The sequence below is a fragment of the Vespula pensylvanica genome, chromosome 2 (assembly GCF_014466175.1).
Source record: "Vespula pensylvanica isolate Volc-1 chromosome 2, ASM1446617v1, whole genome shotgun sequence".
In the NCBI taxonomy this organism is placed as follows: domain Eukaryota; kingdom Metazoa; phylum Arthropoda; class Insecta; order Hymenoptera; family Vespidae; genus Vespula; species Vespula pensylvanica.
The window spans coordinates 3,668,316-3,691,969 of NC_057686.1; the positions used below are offsets into that span (position 1 = coordinate 3,668,316).

Sequence of the window (23,654 nt, forward strand, 5' to 3'; positions counted from 1 at the left end):
AAGTTATGAGAGTTCTGAGGGCTGCCGCAGGGTAAAGTGCCTTGGTTGGACCTACATTGGGAATATACGGATGGTTGACAGTGATATTAGCGGTTATATTACGCCGTTTATATTCTCTCATCGCTTGTATCACACTAACTTCCCCTTTGCACCAGTTATTCATCATTATTCATGATTTACCAATCGTTAGCGGTGAATAACAAAATATGGAACAACAGATATGTCGCAACGAGATAATTTCTTTCGAAAAGAAGATACAGATTGAATTTGAGAATTTAAATTAATGTTTCCTCTCTTTTCTTTTTATTTTTTTTATTTTCCTCAACAGATAACAACGATTAGAAAAGATTGACTATGTAACGTACGAATTATTTCATAGACAAATAAAAGAAGGCATATATAAGCTTACTAAGTAAGATACTCCACTGCATCGAGTCATAGAGATTTAAAAAGAAATTTGGAATTTAAAAAGAACGTATCTACTTTTCTTGTTTCTCTTTGCATAACGTAAGACACGTAAGTAAATAACGTAAAACATATAAAAGAGAAAGGAGGTAGATTTGAGAGGAATAGAACGTTAGAGAGATGCAGAAGCGTTTCGTTTAAAGAATACAAAAGAGGTCATTCAAAGGGCATCTTTTAGATCTCGTCTCAGATTCTTTACGAGCATGCAAGAGTATCTCGGGACCATTACGTTGTTGACAATTCCTTCGCAAATTCGGTGTCCGTCCTTCGTCATATTCTTAAAACGTTAGTACGGTTTCGTAAACTTCCGGAGAAGGTCGTTGCTCGTGCGAAAAAGGACGCGAATCGTCCTTCGTGTTACGAGTTAACTTTTACGACAAGTCATTACGAAATATGTATATATGTACATACATATATATACATACGAACAACGAAAAGCTTACAAGGTATGTTTGTATTTCTCTGAGTCACTCTCTATTGTATTTTCTTTTCTTATTTTTTGCGGAACGGAGACGAAGTTAGTATGATGAGCTCTCGAGAGATACCAATTGAATGTTAGTATAAAAACGGGAAATATTTTCAAATGTTTATTTTCCTTTTATATATTGTATCAAAGAGAACTTACATTGACCTTACAGTCCTACTCGATGGAAACGAAGAAATTGGGGTCGCAGGAAAGGAACGTAGAAAAGTCGTGTTTCGAGATTCGCAATTATGTCTTCGTTAAAACGTAATAATGTACTCGTTTAATTACGGATGTATTTCAACGTTCGCGTTCTCCAATGATTGGCCACGAATCATATTACAAAAAGAAAAAAAAAAAGATATCGCGAAATAACTGTATGAAACGGGGGAAAAGTAGTAGCGACTATTATTGGAGAAATTCACCGATATATTTCGTGGTCATAATTACTATAAACGTTACCCATGATATTTAGAGTTGCACGCGATTCAAACGATTTTAATAAATGTTTAAAATTACTCGGTAAACGCAAATGTAATTACCCAGGTTTCTACGATCCTTGTAAGTTGGTTCACAGTGCTTTCTCGACGCCATTTGAGAAACGTTGGATCGATTCGTACTGATGACGCGTGGCGTGATCACGTTAATTCATAGCAAGAAGCATGATCACGCGTTTGAAACATACTTCGCTTTTGCCAGGAAGTTCGATCATACCGTTCCTTGAGTACTTACACCCAATGGACTAGTTTGCAAAGTATACGCGAATAGCTCGAACGTTTCTACGGTTTTAATTTATTAAAGATATTACAAGAACTGCAAGCACATATTTATTATCCGCAATGCAACTCGGAATGATTTAATCTCACTCGACGAAGCGTATTTACAAGTTCATCGATCATTTTCACGGGAAACATATATTTTATGACTAACGTTTATATATCGACTTAAAATCAACGTAAAATCAATGAAAACTCGACTGTGTAGGGTGTCGTTGAAACAAATCGACGAAGAAACAACGATACAACTTTCAATACCGTTTACTGTTATGCCATGTATTTAATTGTAAAATTTAAATGTCCGCTGACACATTTTCTCTCAGGATCTTTCAGTACTACAAGTTCCTCGAAGAGGATTTACCGACGACAACAATCTGGAATTGTAATATCGAGCGAACCAGTTACAACGTTCGTAACAATAATAATTCTTCCGCATTGCTCGACGATAAATCGTTTTCGCCGCGTTTAAATAAACGATATAGGTACGTATACGTATGCATGTGTGTAGTGTACGTACGTATGTAGGTATATGTACTTCGGTTGCCGCTGACGATACAATGCAATATCTTTCGAGATTCTCTTACGTATCTGCAATAAGGAAGTACTTTTGTCGTTTTGCGAAGGAAAGGACCGGTTACGTCGTAACGGAACGACCCAGACAAAGTATATCGTGTCTCCTTGTTTTGGCGTATATATAGGTATAAAAGAGTAACAGGAGAAATAACGATAGGTTCTTTATATTGAATTTATCAAATCAAATATCAAAATGTGGAGCACAACATTCTCAATGTAAAGTTGCCATTGTATTTTTATTCGATCTTTCTTAATACTATCCGATGAAAGGATCATTGCAAATTCTAAAGTTTCGTAACGTTAAACCATATTTTCTAGACCGAAGGAGATAAATTAATATCCCTGGTTTTGTGTCGGTAGGCGAAAGGTTGTACTACGTTTTAAAGTTAAAGGATCGTGGCAACTCGAGAACAGGATCGAGAAGTTCTAGAACGATAAACTAGGAAACTTGAATGAAATGCAGCGACATTCTAGTTTCAATGGTTTAGAGTGATCGTGCACGAGGTAACTTTAGGTTATTCCCAGAAGACATAAACTTAAATGCGCGAATTCCGCGGATCCGTTTTTCTTAAAGGAATACCAAACGAGCGACGTTTACGTCTTTCAATCTTCGTAAAATTGCTCTTTGCTCTTCTTAATTTGTTTTCCTTTTCCAAATTTTCGACATTCGATTAAAGAAGCATTTCCATACGAATTATGTCGAATTTCATAATTCTTATACGAAATATCGGAAATTTGTTAGAAACTTTATATGAAATATTTAAAATACCGATAGTTTTATCAGCCCGATGATATAACGGACGAAACTTTTTTTATCGAGCATTCGTAACATGCGCGATGTAAGCCGATGGACGTTACGTGGTAGTAAAATTTTATGAAAAATTATGTACCTTGGCGTAATATTTACAAAATGGAACTTTCGAGTCGATGACCTTCTCGTAAAAAAATGAAGAATATCTAAAAAAAAAGAAGGAAAATCGTTTTAATAAACTCACCTTACGATCGTGTATCTATCTATTTTTCAAAAAATGAAAGATACTGTATGAAAACGTACGAGAAGAGAGAAAATATGAAGAAAGAGAATAGGAGAGATGTGGGAGTCGACGTTTTGAAGAAAATTCAGCTGGAAGGCATGCGTGCGTAAAAAAGAGAAAAAAGGAGAGAGAGAAAGAGAAAGAGAATAAGTAAGCAAATAAGGGAGGCTAGGAAATAGAAGTAAGAAAAAGAGTCGGAAGAAGAAGCAGAAGAAGAAAGTCAGGATGATACGATGAAAAGGGGTGCGGCTGGGCAAGCTCGCCAACTTGAACAATATCTCTCAAGATGTTGCTGCCTCGAGCTCTTCTAGGCATGAAACTTCATAGATGCCAGATAGAGAGGCGTATAGAAAGGAAGAAAAAAGAGACGGCTTTCCAGTCTTATGTGTTGGAACTTTAATGCATATCGTTCCGAATAAATTCAATGTATTTCGATTGGTCGTTGAGGGATAAACGAGATATTTCTTAATTAAATGAAATCGACGAATAATAGATATTTTAATTTTCATTCCACATACATTTTTTCATTTTTTAATATAGAATTTAGAGAAAGTTGGCACGAAATGACGTGAAAAAAAATATAAAAATAAAAAAAAATAAAAAGAAAGAATATGGAAAGTTTATTCAAGCATTGTTTTATGACAGAAAGGGATAAAACAAGTACGGAAATAGTTAACTTTGAGGTTGCTCAGTGTCAAGGGGAAACATGGAAAAGCGAGTAACCATAGCAAAAGTTTGAAAGTTGTGCCGCGAGAATGATGCGAGTCCACTACCGAGAAAGAAGAAAAAGTTCTCTTTATTTACTATCGTGAAAGCCGGTACAAGTCGTAAAATTTATAGAGGATCGATGCGACTTGTCCCAGCCGACTACCTGCCCATTCGCCTTTCGTATACCTTTAGCAAGAATATGATAACTTTTACACCAGAGAATTCCTATTTTTCAATCTTTAGATTCTTGTATTTTTATACCGGTCAAAATTTAACGTTCTGTTTTTATCAGGCGAATATTTCGATTTCGGTTATAGCTGTTTCGTATGAAAAGAATTAATGTCGAATCATTAAATTAACGTCGTATCATCAAAATATTGTAAATTTTAATAGAACTCGATCGATTCGTCCTTAAAACGTCTTAAATGTTTCTTTCTTCACATCGGAGAAGAAGGACGAAGAAAGAAATATTTGCATTCCCGTTGAATTTAATAAATTTAGAAGATTTTTATCGAATCTTATTTTTAAGAAGTACACCAGTCTGCATTTGTATTTCGCAAATTGGCCTTCCTTACAGTATACCGAAAGTTTCTCGTTTGAAAAGCAAGCGCCTTTATTACCCTGCCGTTCTTTTCGTCGACATCGCCCACCTACCTTCCGTCCTCCCTTCCACTATAGTCTCTCACCCTACCACCGTGTCAAGGTACTCAGTTTGAAGACGCCCCTTTTACCAGTCGTCGGGAAGTTTCGTATTACCGTGTTCACCTCCGCTCGCGTATTCATAAAAGACAGGTTGCTGCTGTTCTGCTATCCTTAAAAGCGTGCTGAAGCAACGAATGAATTCCACAAGCGTGTTCTTAAGACCGGAAAGAAACAAAAGGAAGACTAGCGTGAAATATCCCATTTCCGTTTCATTTTCAAATTAAACGTTCATGAAAGACTTATTCTGTGTTTAGTGGCACAGGTTAGAAATCATTTATCGTTGTTAGTCATGCATTCAATAAAATATATTTTTTTTTAATTTCAAAGAAACGACGTATCGATTATAATATCTACTTGTCCGTGTTTCGTGTAAAAGCAAAGTCTTGTACAAGGAAACATTCGAGGATTTAAATTATATTTGAGAATGATGTTAGCTCACGAAAGAAGGCAAGCATTAGTAGATTGACCTACTTGCACAGTAACGCGTAAGAATAGTCCGTGGCATCGTCATAAATCTCGTTACATATTTGTTAACGGAGTCGAGAAGCGATATTATCTCGCTCCAATTAACCAATTACTTTGAGGTTATTATGTTTTTTACAAAAATGGCTCGGATAAGGTAGTGAGTTTCTTTGAATAGAACTTTTAAATATTTTCTCTTCTACTTTTATAATTTCTTTTTCTTCTCTCTCTTTTTTTTTCCTTTTCTTTCTTTTCCCCTTTTTAGGAAAGTAAGACTGGCAGTGTCATAACATAGAATTTCGATGGACAGTCGTAAAAATATTTGAAGAAGGTAAAATCGAAGGTTCTCAGACCGTATCGAAGAAAGACATATTTGCGAAGTACGTCGAAGCGAAACTCTTAGCAAACTTCGCTACCAATTTCTCTCTTTCTATCCATCTACCTATCTGTATCCACGTTCGATGTGGATATTTTAGTTCTCATTTTCGAGAATTCTGACAGTATCTTAAAAGTCGAATATAGTTAACACGCAGCATAGTCTTGTTAAAATTTAATGCACAGATGCGAGACAAACCACGATTCTCAACATTCCTTCGTTTTCGACCAGTCCATCGTTTTATTCTTCGGCTATTCGAAGAATGAATTATGCGAAAGAAACTATGTCTCACGTTGAAAAAAGAATCTTTTTGAAAAGTTTCGAGATAAAACGAAAGTGTGGAAGAAAATGATATCGATATTCGAAAAATTCCACGCTTTGGAGAGACATTTTTTTGAAGCGCCCATAAGAATTTTATAATATAAAAATCAATATTAAAGTGCGATACATTCCTTCGAAGAATGTTAAATATTTTCTCCGATGTATAGGTGTATTATGAGAATAATAAATATGCGAGAACGTGAAATGTCGCGGACGACCTTTTCGATCGATTTTATATACAATATTATATTTGAAAGGTCGCTACGAAATTCAATAAGCGTAAGAAGAACGATTTATATAAAAGAATCATCATCGTCACGACGTCGACCGTGACTAAAGGAGAAAAACTGAAAGATCGATGAATCAAGACATCGTTCATTTTCAAACGAGTCTCACGATACATCGAAGTAAACCACAAGAAGTTGTAGACGCGTATTCGTTTACACGATTTATATCTTGTGGACGATAATGACAGCTAAGAGCAAGTTGAGTGAGCGAGAAAAGTCCTCCGAGAGTTTACGGTTTACCGACTTACTACGGTTGGTAAGAAGGATCTGTTCTCGGATAAGACGAAGAAAAGGAAGAGATCCGTCGTCTTGTTCGTCGTACGATCGAACGCGGATCACCCACGCTTTAGCGCTTAACAACGGTTATGGGTGTAAACTGGCATGACGTGGGGCCCCTACGCTTTCGAGATCGTTAAGGTCGACCCCCCGGCGTGCGATCTGCGGGACAAGAAAGAGAGAGAAAGAGAGAAAGCGAGAAGGAAAACGAGTTTCGTGGATGAAACCAGACTACCGGACGAACGTGAACTTGGAGCGACATCGTTAGCGTTGCTCTTCTTCTCGCCTAAAGGACGATACCTGTCTACCGACAGTTTCATTCTGTTATTTAATCTCCGCTATGTGTCTGAACTCTCGACGTTAACGACATCAACGTTTATAATCTATTAGTTCAAATTTAATTAAGTTTGAATTATATTTATCTCGATGAATGATGTTACATTCGTAAGTGATAATAAGTCCGAGAATAAGAATTTTTTTGTACATTAAACGCCGTTAAACCTCGAAATTCTAATTTCCGGTATTGTAATCGAAATAAATCATGGTAGGATGAACTAACTTAGTACTCGCTCGATTACCACGAGCAATTATCTTAAACGAATAACTCTGGCTTTAACGAGGCTCGGGTAAAGTAAAATATAATCGCGAGAAGGTGGCTACATCGGAACGAAGTCTTCAACTTTGTCGATTAGTTTCCGACTCTTCGAAACACGAACGAACGAAGACTTGTCGAAAAGGAGCGTGCGAGAAAATGCTTTGAGAAATCTACTTCGCTCGAGTTAACTTCCAAGTGTCTTCTTTCTCCTTTGATTCGTACTTAACAATATGTACTATATACAATTAAGTGTAGTATATATGTATTCCTATATATCATATAGATATATAAGTATTATATATATATTATATTTATTTTATACATATATATATATATATATATATCTACTTGTATATATTAACTGGGAAGCAGGCGAAGAGAAAAATGCGCAAAAAGGGAACGAACTCACGAAGCGCAGCGGGATCGCGCAAACATCGAACCGAAGATAAGATAGACTAAATAAATAATTGAACGTCCGGCCGTTAGTCGGCTTTGGGTTAGAGCGTCGATAACCTTTTCCATTTCTTTCTCTCTCTCTCTCTCTCTCTCTCTCTCTCTGTCTGTCTGTCTGTCTGTCTCTCTTTCTCCTTCTCTTTCTCTTTCTTTCTTTCTCGGCTACTTCGTTCGAAGCCAGCCTCTTTATCTGAAATCTGTCCAAGTGCACCAGAGCTTTTGGAATGTTCTGCTTTACGAGACTTCCCCGTTCCTTTTTCTCCTAAGTATCACGAAATTGAAGTCAGCGTACCTTTCAAGGCAACCAGCTCATTCGGAGAGAAAGAGACGGATATTAAAAAGAAAAGTTAGCTTCCTTCCTTTTTTCTTTTACCTTTCATAAGATTACCACAAAAGCGTCCAAAACGATCGTTAGTACGATGCTTTCAACGCTTATATTCCTGATTCGAAACGCTAGAAATGAACTTTTCCTATTTGCTTTCCTTTGTTTTTCTTTTCTTTTTCTTCTTTTCTTTATCTTTTTTCCCTTTCATTCTTATTTTACGAAGAGTAATTTTGCTTTTCTTTTTACAAGCAATACGTTTCCTTAAAGTACATATCGTACTTACTTTTAGATGATCGAAAGATTCGAACGTTCGATTCTCGTAAATTTTCTACAACGGTTAATTCCGATACATGTTTCGTATTTGCAGAAAAAGAAAATCATCCCGAAGGTATGAACTCGGAAAGGGAAAAAAAGAAATAAAGTCAACGGAGAAAAGCTCTAAACATCCAAGCGAGTCTATTAAAAATCCATTATCGATATTGATTTATCGTGTTTCGAGAAATTCCGTTCGACCGAAGGAAGAACTCGGTAAGGGAAACAAGTAGCTGCATTAAAGGGCCGTAAAAGAATATCGGTAACAAAACTTTATCGTCGTTTTTATCATCTCCCTTATTGTCAAGCACTCTCTCACCTCTCTTCTGTTCTCTTCTCTTTTCTTTTTTCTTCGAAGAATATAAACTTCCGCCCTCTCTTTTGTCTCTTTTCTTACCCTTAATGGGGCGTTAATCATCGCTTCCTATCCCGAACACGACATTTTTGCGATCGATTTCGTTTATTTTTATAAGCCTATTTCAGGGAATCGTTAAAAGAACGCGCAAAGCGACTTCACGTATGAACCTCTATGTATGTATGTAAAGTTCTATCGGTTTAACGAGCGTCGAAAGAGGGAATAGGTTAGCGCATGGTTTCATTAGAGGATCGTTAAAAGTTTACGACGTTTTCCGAATGGTACGTGGGATAAAGAAACGCGCGGGCGATAACGATTCTTCTCTATTCCTATGGTCTCTAGAGTGCAATCGATGGCCCAGAGAGAAACGTAAAACCTATGAATGTTCTCGCTAATCGAACGATTTCATTTTGTTTTTCCAATCACCAATCTCTTCTTTATGGAATGATTTAAAAAAATATTTCAATTATAATATTTCTTTCATTTGAAATTCCTCCATTGATTTTAAAGTTATTACCAAAGTACGTATTCTACGCGATTAAATGTCCATTCGAATGTCATTGGATTAGTATTTTACGTCTCTCAAGATTCTTGACAAATTTCATACGAAAGCAAATCTTCTTGCGGCACGTTTTCACGACTACAAGAACTTCTTTATATGCGTTCCCAGAATCGTTCATCGACCCTGAAACGAAGCCATTATCTCCTCTCCCAAGCGAGACCAACCGATAAACAAACAATACGCGATAAAACGTTTTAAAGGTGATAAAAAGCTCTCGATCGAGGTTCCCTCTTCCATTCTTCCTTTTTTGTCTGGTACACTTTGGCTCGCATTGATCTTCCCAGAGCAAATCTTTTCAACGAATCATTGGCCATTTTTTACTCGCCTTTGCGTGGAAAATTAATTACGTCAAACATGAATTCTCGCGTGCTCACGGAAAGAGGCTCCTCGATAATATCCTCACCGCACGAGAATTAATTTCTTTCTCTCTCTCTCTCTCTCTCTCTCTCTCTCTCTCTCTCTCTCTCTCTCTCTCTCTCTCTTTCTCTCTTTAAGTTTTCACTCTTTCGAGGAAGGACGATTTTGCTTCGTCCTTCGAAAGTCGATCGTGCTTTCGTAATGGATCGGTTGAACGATGGATAAATCACGAGACTCCCCTCAGCGTTCGGATGTCGAGTGAAGTGTGAGTATAGTAAAAACAGAGAAAAAGAATGCGATTCAAAAATAGAGGACGAATTCCGTGATTAAATCATAAGACATAAATCAGAAAGAAGAAATCCAAGAGCAAAGAATACACTTTGAAATCGTCGTCATGAGATCGTCACGAGTATAAATTAAAGTATTTTGCCGGTTTTACTTAATGCGTTTATATCTGTAGAAAAGAAAAATAGGTAATATTTTATAGGAATATGCCGATTTATGTATAATTGTCATAAATATATTTAAACGGCTTAGAAACCACGTTTTTCGTAAATCCAAAATTTGAAAACAATAGAATCCCATTTAGTTACGTGTAAAGTAGGAGATTTGGTTGGAGTTTACATGAAATACTATATAAGGCAGATAACAAGGGGGATTATATCGTTAATACCTCTTTCCCTAAATTCGATTAAACCGCGAAACCGTGATCCTCTTAACCCTTTTGAAGCTCAAAGAGAAACTCGATTAAAGGGCGTTACGTGTGTTCGCTTTCGCTTTATACTGACAAACGATCGTGAATGGATCTTTCTCGTTATCGTTTAAAGGGCCGCCATTCTCGTGCATAGCGTTCAATTTTTCTCTACGCTAGATATAACAAAAAAGCGACAACACAGAACAAAAAACGAAATCTCGTTGACAGTTAGTCGAACGTCGGTCCAGTGTTTTGACTAGAATTATCAACTCTATAGTGTAAAAGCAGTTACCGGTGCTCGTTTAAAACTACTATTCTTTTCGATTCGCACGAGTAACGATTTCCCATTCTCTCCGTCTGTCCTATACAGCATTTTTTGTTTTTTTTTTTTATACAGTTATACAATTTTTAACGTGAAATACGGTATCGTTGTAACGACAATCGTAAATCATAAAGATTGACAGTCTCGTGTCTGCGTACGACGATAGGATATTTATCCGTATTTAACTCCTTTGTGGTAAACAAAATAATATATCCGATATTATAAAGAAAAACAAAATAATATATCCGATTTTAATATCAGCTGATAAGACTAACTCTCTTTTTTATAAAGGCATACTTATTTTCACTATTGATATTATTATAAAAAAAATATAATTACAACGCATTCAATACACAATATGCATACATACATTTTATATGAACGCTCAAAGGTTGCAATAATTATATATTTTATATATATATATATATATATATATATATATATATATATATGACCTTATAAATCGTATGCGAGAAATCAATAAAAAGTTTACTGTGAAATAAACTGAGAATGTGTTTAACAGAACTCCAACTTTACAACGATTTATGCAAAAGCGAAAAATACAGCACGTATTTCGCTTAAAAGTTCTTTTTTTTTCTCCGACGGAAACTCATGAATATTCGCCGAGAAAAATTTGATATAGTCGCGTGGAGTTGTACGAAGTATTTATTATAGTCGTCTATTGGTTTCCAAAGCTTGCAGGAAATTAAATTAATCGATATCAGAGGAAAGATATGTGATTTATTTTTTTAATAGATACTTACATAATTATTGACATTAAACCGAGTGAATTTTTTTTTTCTTACTTATATATTTGTCTCGACCAATCAATTTATTGGATAAAATTTAATCACAATAATTATCGTCCATACTTCTCTGTAGACACGATAAATTTTTATCAGCTTAACATCGCATGAATCAAAAAATTATCTTTTGCAATCATTAATATCGTAGTCTCCTAACACGCATCGATCGTTTTCTCCATGTTTATTTCTTTTTCACTTCTCTAGCCAACCCTTTTTTTACGGGAATCACGATGCAAGGTCCGTCGGCTTGCCATGGCTCTGACGACGGATTGATCGATTCATCGATTGACGTTCGAATGAACGATTTGCCTGGCATATATGTCAAGAGCACTTTTTTAAGTTCCGCGCGTAGCTACGAGCTAGCCGAGCTTTACGTTCTATTCCATTGGGGATCGGCCGACCTTAAATCAATCTATCTTGGCGCCACTGCAAAAACCTATTCGTTAACGAACTCATCCTTTTTTTCTTCTTTCAGGTGAGCGCACATCGTATAAGAGAGATCTTCCCGACACGCCTCAACGATCGCGATGTCAATCGTCTTCAGCTTTTGCCAGATTCGTATGTAATTTGATATTTTTCAACGAATGCAAGTCCATGTAAAGCTTGATTTTTCTATATATATATATATTTTTTTTTAGATAGATCAGAACGAACGAATAAGGAAGAAATATTCAATTAAAATTTTGATTGTCATACATCGTACTTGTAAAATATTCGAACAGTAAGATCGTCGATAAGAGTATTAATAATTGTTACCGGATATAGAACTCGTACATATTTTATCATAAAAGCGAAACGAGATCAGACTTCGGAGTCTTATCGTTGGTTTTCAGAATGAATTCGCAACAAGTTTCTAATTAATTGGACACGATTCACGAGGAGTAAGCACGCTAAGAGTTTAGACGTCGTTATTATTACTTCGTTATCTACGCTATCGGCATTTGAAGAGCAAGATTATAGGTTAACCAGCTTGGACGAAGCGAATCTCCGGGAACTAAATGATGTGACTTTTAAAACTATAGACTCGTTGCACGGTGGATCGACGGACGATATAAATTCGTTTCTAAGCAATCTCGCTAGCAGGAGTAATAAGGATGCAGACGCTTTTTCAAAATAGAAGAAAGACGACTCCGAGGCTAGTTAATACCGAATTACATTTTATTACTGCGAAACCCGCGGCTCTTCGGTCTTCGAGTTTAATCTCCACGCACACGCGCATAAGCGAGCGTTCATCTTGGACACAAATACGGAGAACCTCATGGAAATGCGTGGTTTCACGCTTCGCGGACTCTAGCCGTGCTGCTGCTGCTCCGATGCAGGAAGTTCAACCGAGTTTCTGCACCGTCACGATCTTTTATTCTTTCTTTGCCGATCGTTAAGGTGCGCTCGAGCTTCTCTTTCGGATATATTTATTTTTCTCCTCTTTTAGAAGGAAGAGAACGCGCGAATTTAAAGTCGTACCGGTTTCTCGCTTAGACGCATCGATATCTCGGTTATATTCTTCCGTCTGATTGAAATTTCTTGCTCGTCGAGCGAGTCGAATCGTAAAGCCAAACGACTTCCCGTCTGGACGATCGAATCCGTCAAACCGGACTCTTTTGACTCTCTTTATATTTATTTCATTTTCAAATAAGTTAATACTCCTTTTGATTCGTTCTGTTTTTTCCATTTATTCCCGCTCATAAATCCTACGAGAATTAGTGGTGCACGAATAATCCAGGTATATGCTATCGAAGAATCCTAGAACGTAGAATTTGGAGGAAAGGAAAACACACGCAACACTTGAGATATCCTGATTAATGGCGGGATAATATCTTCCAAACACTGTTGTATCCAGGCCATGTGTCTTTCGGCTCGATATGTAACGGAAATCGCTTTTATGTACTTCTCCTATAGTAAACTCTCTCTCCCTCCTTCCCTTTCTTTTTCCATCGATTCGAGATCTTTTCATTTTTCTCTCTTTCTCATTTTCTCTCATCTTTCACCGATATCACCTTTTACCTCTTCTCTCTTCGACCTGTCACATCCGACGATGGTTTCTTTCAATACAACGCGCCGACGGGAAACCTTGCTCGTTTTTCCTGCTCTACTTGAGTTTCGTTCCACTTCTGTCAGACAGTTACATAAAACGTCGTTCGATTCTACTCGATTTAGACGTTGCCGCGCAATCTTTCGTCGTTTATTCGTATTCCTCCTTTAAAGTTTTTAATCGTCCTTAAATGTTCTTTCAGATTTTTCTATGCTTATGGTTATACTTTGTATGTTACTATTCTTTATAAAATTCATAATGTTTATCTAAATGTCTTGTTTTCTCAAGTAGTCATTTTCTTTCTCTCTCTTTTTTTTTTGTTCCTTTTTTTTTACGAAGAACGTCTTCTTCCCACGGTCGCTTTGATAATTTCTGTGATTGGTCGTACGAAAAATATGACGCACGGATCATCGATTATGAAAATGTTGGTACAATAAAACATATAAAATATTTCTTTCAAAATTGTATGACATCTCTTTTGTTAAAGCTGAAATTCGAAGATTCTAATAGATCATCGTGACAAGGGTAATTTTGAAGTTGAAGATATCGATAGACGAATTACAGTTTTCCAAGAGATACGGGAGTAGCCGTGAAACGAGCAATCATCGATCATCGAGAAAACATCGTTCGTTCTTTTCCCTTTCGAGATTTTCTTTGTGTTCTCGTGGTTCAAGGTCGTCCATAAGCCGCTCCTACATCAGGTAGGCGGGATATTCTTTCGCAGTATCTGTTCCTTGAACCGTGACGCGGGCATCGTCGTATCTCAGGCGATATTTCAGATAAAGTAGTTACTGTCTTTCAAATAGTTATTTCATCGACATTAATCGAGAACATTTCTTTTTTTGTCTTTGTTGATTATCTCAAATTTATCTGTTAGAAGATATTAATTTAATCTTATTTTATTTCTTAAATACTTTTGAAGCATACCATATCATACGATACCATACCATACGATATACAAAATTTCTTTATGTCCGCGAATGAGAGACACTGCCGTAGAGTATGTTCTACTAGCAACTAATCGCGTTAGCCAAAACAAGGATACATCGACCGCGTTGTATCTTTTAGGCCCAAGGATTGCAATAATGATAGAGAAGAAAAGAGAGAGAGAGAGAGAGAGAGAGGACGTCTCGCTGCGATACGTCAAAAGAAACACAACAATACATCTTTGTCGTTGATTAGATGCAGACGGGACGATAACCAAAGACATCGTCGGTAAACAGCCCAGAGAATCTTCTCCAGTCTCTGACGACCTGTCCCCTCTTTCTTTCTCTCCTTTTCTTTCTCTTTCTTTCTCTCCCTCTCTTTCTCTTTTATTCTCCCTTGCTTTGCAACAGACACACACCGTTCGTCCTTGTCTCCTCTTCTTCTTCCGTTCCACGATGGCTAGCACGATGACATTGCTCTCTGGCCGCATCGGCGACACGTCGCAAATTTGCACCGTTCCGTGTGTACATCCTCTGACAATCGTGCGGTAGCAAATAACATGGAAAAGAGAAAGAAAAAGAGGAATATGAATAGTTCGCGAGTACACGGTATTCTTAAAACATTACGATATATATATGTATATATGTATTTATGTATGTATGTATGTATGTATATATATTATTGACATAATAATTATATATATATATTATTTATATTTTTAGAATTATTATCTCCTCTCGTTACAAATAATATTTATAGAAGAACGTTTGATACTTGTTATTTCTTTCTTCCTTTTGCTTTTTTAAAGATACGAAATTTATAACAACATCACGAATCACGTGAATCAGCAATTTATCAAGGAGATATATCCAAAAGCTATATGAGAACGCGTCTATCAGAGTGAATGAAAGGCAAAGTAGCGTAATTTGGTTGATTTAAATCTAGGTATAGAACGTCTTCTCTCCGATGCACTTCTTTCTTCCCGGAGGAAAATGACTCCGATATTTATCTTGGACGTAGACGGTTACGAGGTGTATGTACAGAAGGGAAGGAAGAAGCTCGCATTGAGGGTAAAAAAGAGTAAGAAGAGTAAAGAGAGAGAGAGAGAGACTTACGAAACGAGCTGTATCGTTTGGAGGAAAGCTAACGCTTTGGTGATGTTTATGTAACATTGTAGCTTTCTGGAAAACGTAAAAGAGGCAAGTTGGTTTTGAGAAGCGTTAGACATTTTATTAAAGTCTCGTGAGTACTTTAAAGAGTGTTACCTTTTTCGTATTACGTATTAGATTCAGTTCAATATAGCTAAAAATACTTGAAAAATCGTTGAAACGAAATGTTGAAGAATAAAAACTTTTATTACTTCTTCCTTTCGTATTACGTCTTCCGTTTAATCCGATTAACGTGACCAATTAGTTAAAGTTAATAAACGGAGACAATAGTTTCTTCGAGTTCGTTGAACGATACAACAGAAGAGAACTAACGAGATACACTTTCCTGACAGACGTTTCTATCATGAGGAAGAAGAAACTTTCTCTCGGTGTCGTTCGCAGAAGGAAACTCCAACGGGATATCTATCCAGGATGTTTCCCATTCGTGGAAAGCGTCGGCGAAGAGTTTATCGTTTCTGGCTCGTTAAAATGCGCTCGCGCACGTGCGAGCGAACTCGAGCAGATTTATCGGCTAGAAACCGCGAGACAGGTGGCAATACTACGTTCGAAGCTGCGAACGGTTGTGGTATTAGTATTGGTGGTCTAGTGGGTGGCCTCTTGTCGCGTGCCCTCCATTTTCGTGCCTCGGTCGCGTTCGTAACGACTCGAAAGTCGAAGAAACGCGTAGTCGACGTCACGCCTAAGATATACGATTCTCATTTGCCACGCTACAAGAGATTAAAAGTTGAAACTTAGTTCGGTAGAAAAAGAGAGAGAGAGAGAGAGAGCGCGCGAGAATATTCGAAGCGAATCGATCGAGCCGAACTAGCGAGTTTAATTTATTAGTCCCGCTAATGTCGAGAGAACGTTTCTAGTATGCATACCTATGGAGAGCAAGAGACTTTGTTGGAAAGTCGAACGGGGTCTCGAGAATCATTTTTACAAGGCTGTTTATTCAACGACTTGGGTCCGCGAGCGAAATCACTAATGACGTCGTGATTAATACTAATTGTTACGAGATTAAGATCAGCAGTAAGATTTTAATGGTTTCGTTTGCGATTCCTTTATCCGCACTGTCTCGACGACCATTTAGACGTATTGAGAAGAATAATTAAATCTTGTACTAATAGAAGATACGATATCATTATTATAAAGATTTATAAGTGATACGAAACATTTATCGTAGATATTAACTCGGAAAAAGAGAAACGTTAGTTACTGTATAGGAAAATCTTTCCCTTTTACTGATACATTACAAATAAATTAAAACATTCGATTATCATCTTCCCAGGTTGATTGTTCAATGTACGATTATATCCCCCACGGTGGTGCGAATTCGATCGAGTTGCCGTGATAATGGGCCAAGCCGTGTAGCAAAGGAAAATGAAATGAAAATGAATTTCATAATTACACAGAAGATGGTATCGGTATCGAGCGAGATACGTTCGTAATCGTGTGATTTACGTGAGTTACGACGAGTCTCGATACTATCTTCTGCTTGTAAAATGTCGGCTTGCAAACGAAGGGATCAAGTTTCGTGGATCTCATCGAGTCGACGCGTTCATTCGGCTTTTTCCTTTTCCTTTTTTTTTTTTGAATTTCATTTTATTTATTTATCTTTTTTATCGTGAACATTTCGTAAGCAACATCGTCGTTGATGTCGTACGTTCAGCGTCGTAATAAAGAAAGAAAAGAGGTCGCGCGAATACACAGTAATTACCAAGTCGATTTCGCGAGTTCTGCCACGAGAACATAACGAATTTATGCTTCTCGAAGTCACGATGACCCATCAGCATGACGTAGAAAGAAAGAGAGATGCCGAGTCGTTCATTATTATAAATCGCAGAGTCGAGCTTTCCTACGTGTACCATCGTGAATCATTCGAGTGGTTCGCTGTTAGTTTTGTCGGTGCGAAGACGGATGTCCTCCGTATCTTTCCTCGTGAAGGGATCGACCAATGAAACTGCTTGAAGAACCGGCTTTCCCGAGACTTCTATTCGAATTAATTGCAAAGAAGTTGTACAAGTTAACACCGTGTTGTCTTTCTTTTATACGTATTTTTATTTAATTTTTTATAATTGAAAAAAAATCTCGAAAAGCCAGGGAGGAAAAAAAAAACGTGAAAATAATGCAAATAGTTTACGTAAAGCAGTAGTACCACCTGTCAACCTTTTAGGAACTTAGTTTGCTCGTTATCCTATAAACTCATTAAATCATCTTGCGCGTTCCTATTCCCTGACGCATCCATGTTGCTGAAACAACGATTTAATATTTCAGGTTGGAAAGATAGCAAAGTTCTAGTTAGAACGAGTTATTCGTTGCACGAATCTCGGGAGAAATTTCAAGTAGTTCGATGTATTGCATCGGTGACACGAGAAATCAGTAGAGCACTGGCTGTCTAATTACCGATCTCCCACATCAGGGAAACAAACGTTGTAAATGTCTTGACGTCAAGACGTTGAGACACAGGCCGATTTAATTCACAAGAAATTAAAAAAACGAAAAGTACAGTTAGGATGATGGTAAAAGTGTCGAGAGTTCATAAAGAAACTATTTCGTAGTTCGCTCGAATCGAGCTGCTTTATTGTAAGAACATGACAAAGGCCATTGTTCTTCAAGATATCCCTTATTAATGATAGAAAATTATTTCGGATATGTTATTAAAACTATAATCAAGTAAAATCTTTTTAAACTTAACAAGGGGATAGAGTAAGGGGATCGTGGGAAAAAGGAAGGCCAAGTTTCGCTAAGCTCTCTATCTCTCTTCAGACTTCCGTTGGCGGCGTACTTCGATATTTTTAGTAAATTACTCATTAGCTAGGAGAGAGGATGAACGCAGGAGAAAAGGGAGACGTCGAAGAATACGGGTAAAGCTTCTTAAAAAGTATAGTTATATATATATATATATATATATATATGTATGTATATGTATACAAGCAACCTTGGTTCAGGGACTTTTAAAAAAACTCGTTCGCGACAGCTATATTTCGTGCGAACGGATCCTTTTCTCTCTCTCTCTCTCCCTCTCTCCCTCCTCTCTCTCTCTCTCTCTCTCTCTCTCTTTCTTGGCCGCAGACTCTGGTGAATGGCGATGCCTCGGCGTCTCGATGAGAACGTTCGACCGTAACGACGATGTTGGTGAGAAGATGGTCTTGGTCTCTTACAGTCGATACCAGTAGAGTACACTAGTGTTAGTACTTATAAACTTTAGTTGGTGGGATTCTCCGGTGTGCTACAGAAGGGCGAGACTTGGCCAAACACGAGACATCCTACCGAGTAACTGGACGGGGACCTCGGTGCACCCGTCAAACCAGTTTTATCGGCTACTTCCTTCGGGATGAGAGAGGCAGGTAGAACGATACACTCGGCTTTTAACTATGGCGCCCACCTTGCTGCTTGTCTTATAAAGAAACTCTCGATTTTATCATATTTTTCGTACTCCTTTCTCCTTGAATATTTATATTTTAAATAATACAAAATTGTTCAAACATTGAGTGCGTTAATCTTGAATCATTCATAATTCATAAATTCTTAAACGACCGTGAATAATCTCATTCGTTTGAAAAATATCATCACGTCATTTACTCGATCGTTTATTTTACGAAACTAAACATCGGATGTTATTTCAGAGAAAGATATATCTATAATACTTTACAACTTATAAACCTATCGACATTTTATGAATATGGTCTATATGTATTACGTGTTGTTTTATCGAGTAATATTACTGGTAAACGATATATATTTTCTCTCGCTTAGTGACAGTTCTTTATCGAGAGCGGTAAGCAGCTTTATAGAGTTTGGTTTGTTAAGGGGAAAATACTGTATGAATGCGTATAAACAACCAAAGAGAGAGAGAGAGAGAGAGAGAGAGAGAGAGAGAGAGAAAGAGAGAAAGAGACGGACAAAGTAAATACATTTCTTCTCCTCTTCGGACGCATTTATCTCGACTCGTCGTCAAGCTCCGATAATCGATGATTTATGATCGAAGACCAAAATTATGGTAACTCGATAGAAAGTGCCGGAAGAGGGACGGAGCGAGTCAAATCGATGACGCTTGTTCGTCTGACGAAGACAAAACGGAGAAGGGTGGATTATCGATTGCATGCTCGATACGCGATACGCGACGTACGAACATCTTTGCGCGCCGTTTACACGTCGGTCCGAGTGTGAATATATCGATATCGTCGTCCATGCGTCCTGCGTATTTGTCTTGGTCTCTCTCCTTCTCTGTCTCTCTCTTTCTCTCTCACCCTATCTTTCCCTATATAGTTACGGCTTCGTACAGTCCGTCGCGCAGACTATCGAGTATCGTTCGTAGTATCGAGTGCATAGACCGAGAGACGATCATGATGACCATGACCAACGTCGATTGTGACGCGATCGATGAATCGGATTGAAAGCGTCGGTTCGATGTTCGTTCGATCGAATGAAATCGCGAATAAATGAGTATTTCAAGGTACTCGTTACTTGTAAATCGAGTTACAATTGCGTTAGAAATATATATTACTATAATGGAACATTGATGTAGCTTGTTAAAAAAGAACTTTTAGTATCATTGAACCAATCGTCTGTAACGTAGGTAATCGATTTGTGGTTTAAATGTGTTAGCATACGTATGTAGAAATGATTGGAAGAGCGATGATAATTTTGTAACAAGATCGAACACTCGTTAGTGTTCATTGTAACATTACATGATGGAATTTTTATAGAAAAAAAAATTTTCATTCGTTCAAGTGCGATGATGCATTAAGGAAGGGAAAATTAGTAGCTTTGCTCCGTGACTTTCGTTTTTCATCCTTCTCTTACCCGCAAGATCTTCGTGTTATCTCGTTTCATCTCGCATCACAGAACGGATCGTTCAAGGAGTCAACGACTCGAGGATCCGTCCGCAGGACGGACGTCTGGCCGATGAGTCATTGTCAATGACCAGACCGATCCAGACCGGTTTACTGATTTTATAAATAGAAAACAATACCACTTCTCGTCGATCCACCATCACCGTCTCCCATGTATTTCTCTCCATGTCTTTCTTTATTATCGGGTTTCCCAACGTACCTCGGGCGTTATTTACTAGAACGTTCATCGAATATTCTTCCTTATCCTATCGTTCCTCGAATCACGTATTGCTCTCGTTTTATATTGGACGATTTATAAAACACATAACGGTATACGATCGCGTTGTTATAACTTCTACTTGCTTATTAGATTCAGTACAACGTTCCGAGATAATGGTTATAGGATATCTCAGAACTTTCTTGATAATTTTTAATGCATTACATGGTTAATATCTTAAAGGTTCTACTTTTTACCCGTATATCTAATGAAATAAATAACAAATGTAGAAAGGGCAAATAGAGAGAGAGAGAGAGAGAGAGAGAGAGAGAGAGAGAGAGAGAGAGAGAGAGAAGGGGTAAGATGTGTGGGTAAGTACTTGGTTACACGTAAACTAGATTAATTTCTTTTCACAATTTCTCAAAAGTATGTTGCCATTTCTGTGTGAATAATAAATTGAGTATAAACGACGCGGAGGTGTACGCTCGTAAACAAGAGAAAGGAAAAATTTTAAGCAACATAAGTTCATTGAAGTTATTCTCTTTGACCTTTAAAACCACGTAACTTTCTAATTAAAATTCAAACTACCCGGAAACTCCTACACGCCGAACATTGAAAACTTTACTAGTAGTAGTAGAATTGTTTGTTCCGTACAATTTAACAATACGAAGTAATTCGGTTAATACGAAAACAGAATTTTTTCTTTTTATTTTATTTTACAAGTAACTTATTTATATCCATCGAGTAATTAATTCGTTCAAGTTATTTTATTCTTTGGGATTTATAATATGAAATTTAACAGTGGTCGCTCATCTTTCTTTCGTTGATTTCGTAAAAAATGAAACAACCATCTTCATTTTGAGAATTTTTTTGAAAAAAATCGTCGACCCGTTCGCACCACGGAGCCGTTAATCCTTGATAGCGAGAGAACGGTTCTTATCAAAGGAAAACTCTGACCCGTTATGGCCAACTACGTTCCTATCTCACCGACTATTAATCTGCGCGAATTGCAGTTCTCCCTCTTTCTCTCCTTCTCTTTCTCTTTGCCGGTTGCTCGCAACGAGTTTCTCACTGGTACTCCATGATCGCTTCGTAGGAATGCGGCTCCTTTCATTTCGGTTTTCGTCATATTTAGAATTCGCTTGGCTCGCTGAAAAATGACTTTGCCTTTGGGCTAGTACGATATATCTTGTGTTTGTTGGAAATCGATGTATCCTTTGCACGACTTGGAAATATGTGTATGCTCTTTCGTCTTGCTCACTTTGATCGTTCCTCGCATAAATTCTCACGAAGACGTGATAAATCGTGAACTCGTAGTTTTCTTTGATCAGATATCAATCGGCTTCGGAAAAAATTAGACGTAAAATCGATTTAATGACAAAAATATATGAAGAATGTAATAATATTAATGTTAATTGCCGCTTTATTCACTCTTTATTCGGAGTAAAAAATGTTGAGATAAATGAGTAGAAGATAAAAAATTGAATTCGTTTATTTCTAAAACAAGTTTTTCCATACACGATCGTTCGAAAAATTCCAATTTATTTATAATCAATTCTTTATCGTTAATACTTTATCTATATAGATTATAGGTTTACCTTTAATGGTTGTAATAAAAATTATTGAAATATTAACGTAAGCATGAAAGAGATAAAAAAAAAAAAAGAATTTGAAGCGATTATCCCACTCGCAACGACGTTAACCGAGATAAATATACATAAATCTTTTCCCCGTTTCTCTCTTTTTCTTTTTTTTTATCTTTTTTCTTTTTTCTTTTTAGTTTTTTCTTTTTAGTTTTTTCTCTCTCGATCTTTGTTTGTCTTTCCTTGAAATCTTTCTACTTGCTAGAGATTATTGCTAGAGGTAACGTCGGTGAAATATTTAATTTGCCTTTTTCTTGATTTAATACGAAATCCAAGTTGTAAGAGGTACGGCAATTGGACGTTACGAAATTTTAACGGGCATCTTTTATACGTAAAAGCGAAGAGATTTGACGGAAATGTAAAGATCCTTTCCTTTCCATTTCTTTTTTCGTCCCTTTACATCGTTCCTTATCTACTTCGTCGAGCGAAGAACGTCGCCAGTATTTCGTAATTTCTCAAGAATTCTCACCTTTTGCTTCTTTTCTTGTTTTCTTTTTATTCTTTAATACTTGTACTGCTGTTTTACATATTTTTATATAATCACGTTTCACTTTGGTCGGGGCTTTTGTATTCGCGTTTTCAAAATTCTTTAAAGAGAGTTATGTTTTTCAAAAAATGATTTCTCTCTTTCTCTGTTTCCATAATATCCATTGTTAATGTTACATCGTGTAAACTGATAATCAAAATCGTTTCTACGTATACAACATTTCTCAGTGTACAAAAGCAATTTCGATCAATAATGTACCTTCGTGTGGAAGCTAAATATTTATAAAAGCATTCTACCTGTCGCCCGTAACTCACGGATTAAATTCAATTGCGGTACGCCCATTATAAAACGATATGTAAATTCGGGACCGTGGCATGGAGTTTCAAGACAACCGTAGGAGATGGAGGATGAGGTAAAGCAGGAACGAATGCAAGAGGGGGCTTGAGAGAGAATGAGAGAGAGAGAGAGAGAGAGAGAGAGAAAGGAAGAAGAAAGGGCAGAGGTTTAAGGCACCTGAATTCGACATTGTTCGCCGGCGGCAAGTGGGAGCCGTTGATGCTGTCTTACCAACAGTTTCCGACCTACCCCTAAAGAGCTTTAATTGGAACCCTGTCGTTTCAAATTACTGTCACTAAAGACGCTCCAATTCCTCCTTTCGAGCGCATCGCGTTTTCTCGGTCTCGAAGGGACCGGTATTATTTTAACAACAAGTGGGTTTTCAGGTCATATTTTTTTTCTCCCTTTTTTTCTGACCTAAACACTTTTTGGCTTATATCTTTCTTGTTATTCTTATTTCAGTGTTACATATCGATTTAGAAAAGAGTTTGTCGTCTCGTGCTTCGCGAAAAAAAAAATATATATATATATAGAAGAATAACGATTTCGAGGATTTTTGTATTTACATCGCAAACATTCCACGAAAAATCTTCTTTTGTGTTTCATCGAAGTTTTTTTAAACGTGGAAAATCGTCCGAAATAGAACGTATTTTGAATTCCGTCTTTCGCTTCGTTTGATCTTTTCATCAATGAATTTTTTCGGCTTTTGTTTCCGAATGTTCGAGAAAAAGGATTGCAGAATTTTTGTTACGTTCGTGTTCGTGTTCGCGATCTTTATCGTGAAAACTCAGTTCGTGAATACTTC

At 37.1% G+C, this 23,654-nt stretch overlaps 1 protein-coding gene across 9 annotated transcripts in view; it reads left to right on the forward strand.

The window, feature by feature from the left end:
- The window catches only part of LOC122627249 (fat-like cadherin-related tumor suppressor homolog), a 290,885-nt gene that overhangs the window by 56,174 nt on the left and 211,057 nt on the right, over window positions 1–23,654 (forward strand). For 2 of the 9 annotated variants that reach the window (XM_043808257.1, XM_043808256.1), the window contains one exon: window positions 11,700–11,782. The exons of the other annotated variants lie outside the window; for them this stretch is intronic. The gene's annotated coding sequence lies outside the window, so the exon portion shown is untranslated. The remainder of the gene's footprint in view (window positions 1–11,699; window positions 11,783–23,654) is intronic. 9 annotated transcript variants of the gene reach the window in all.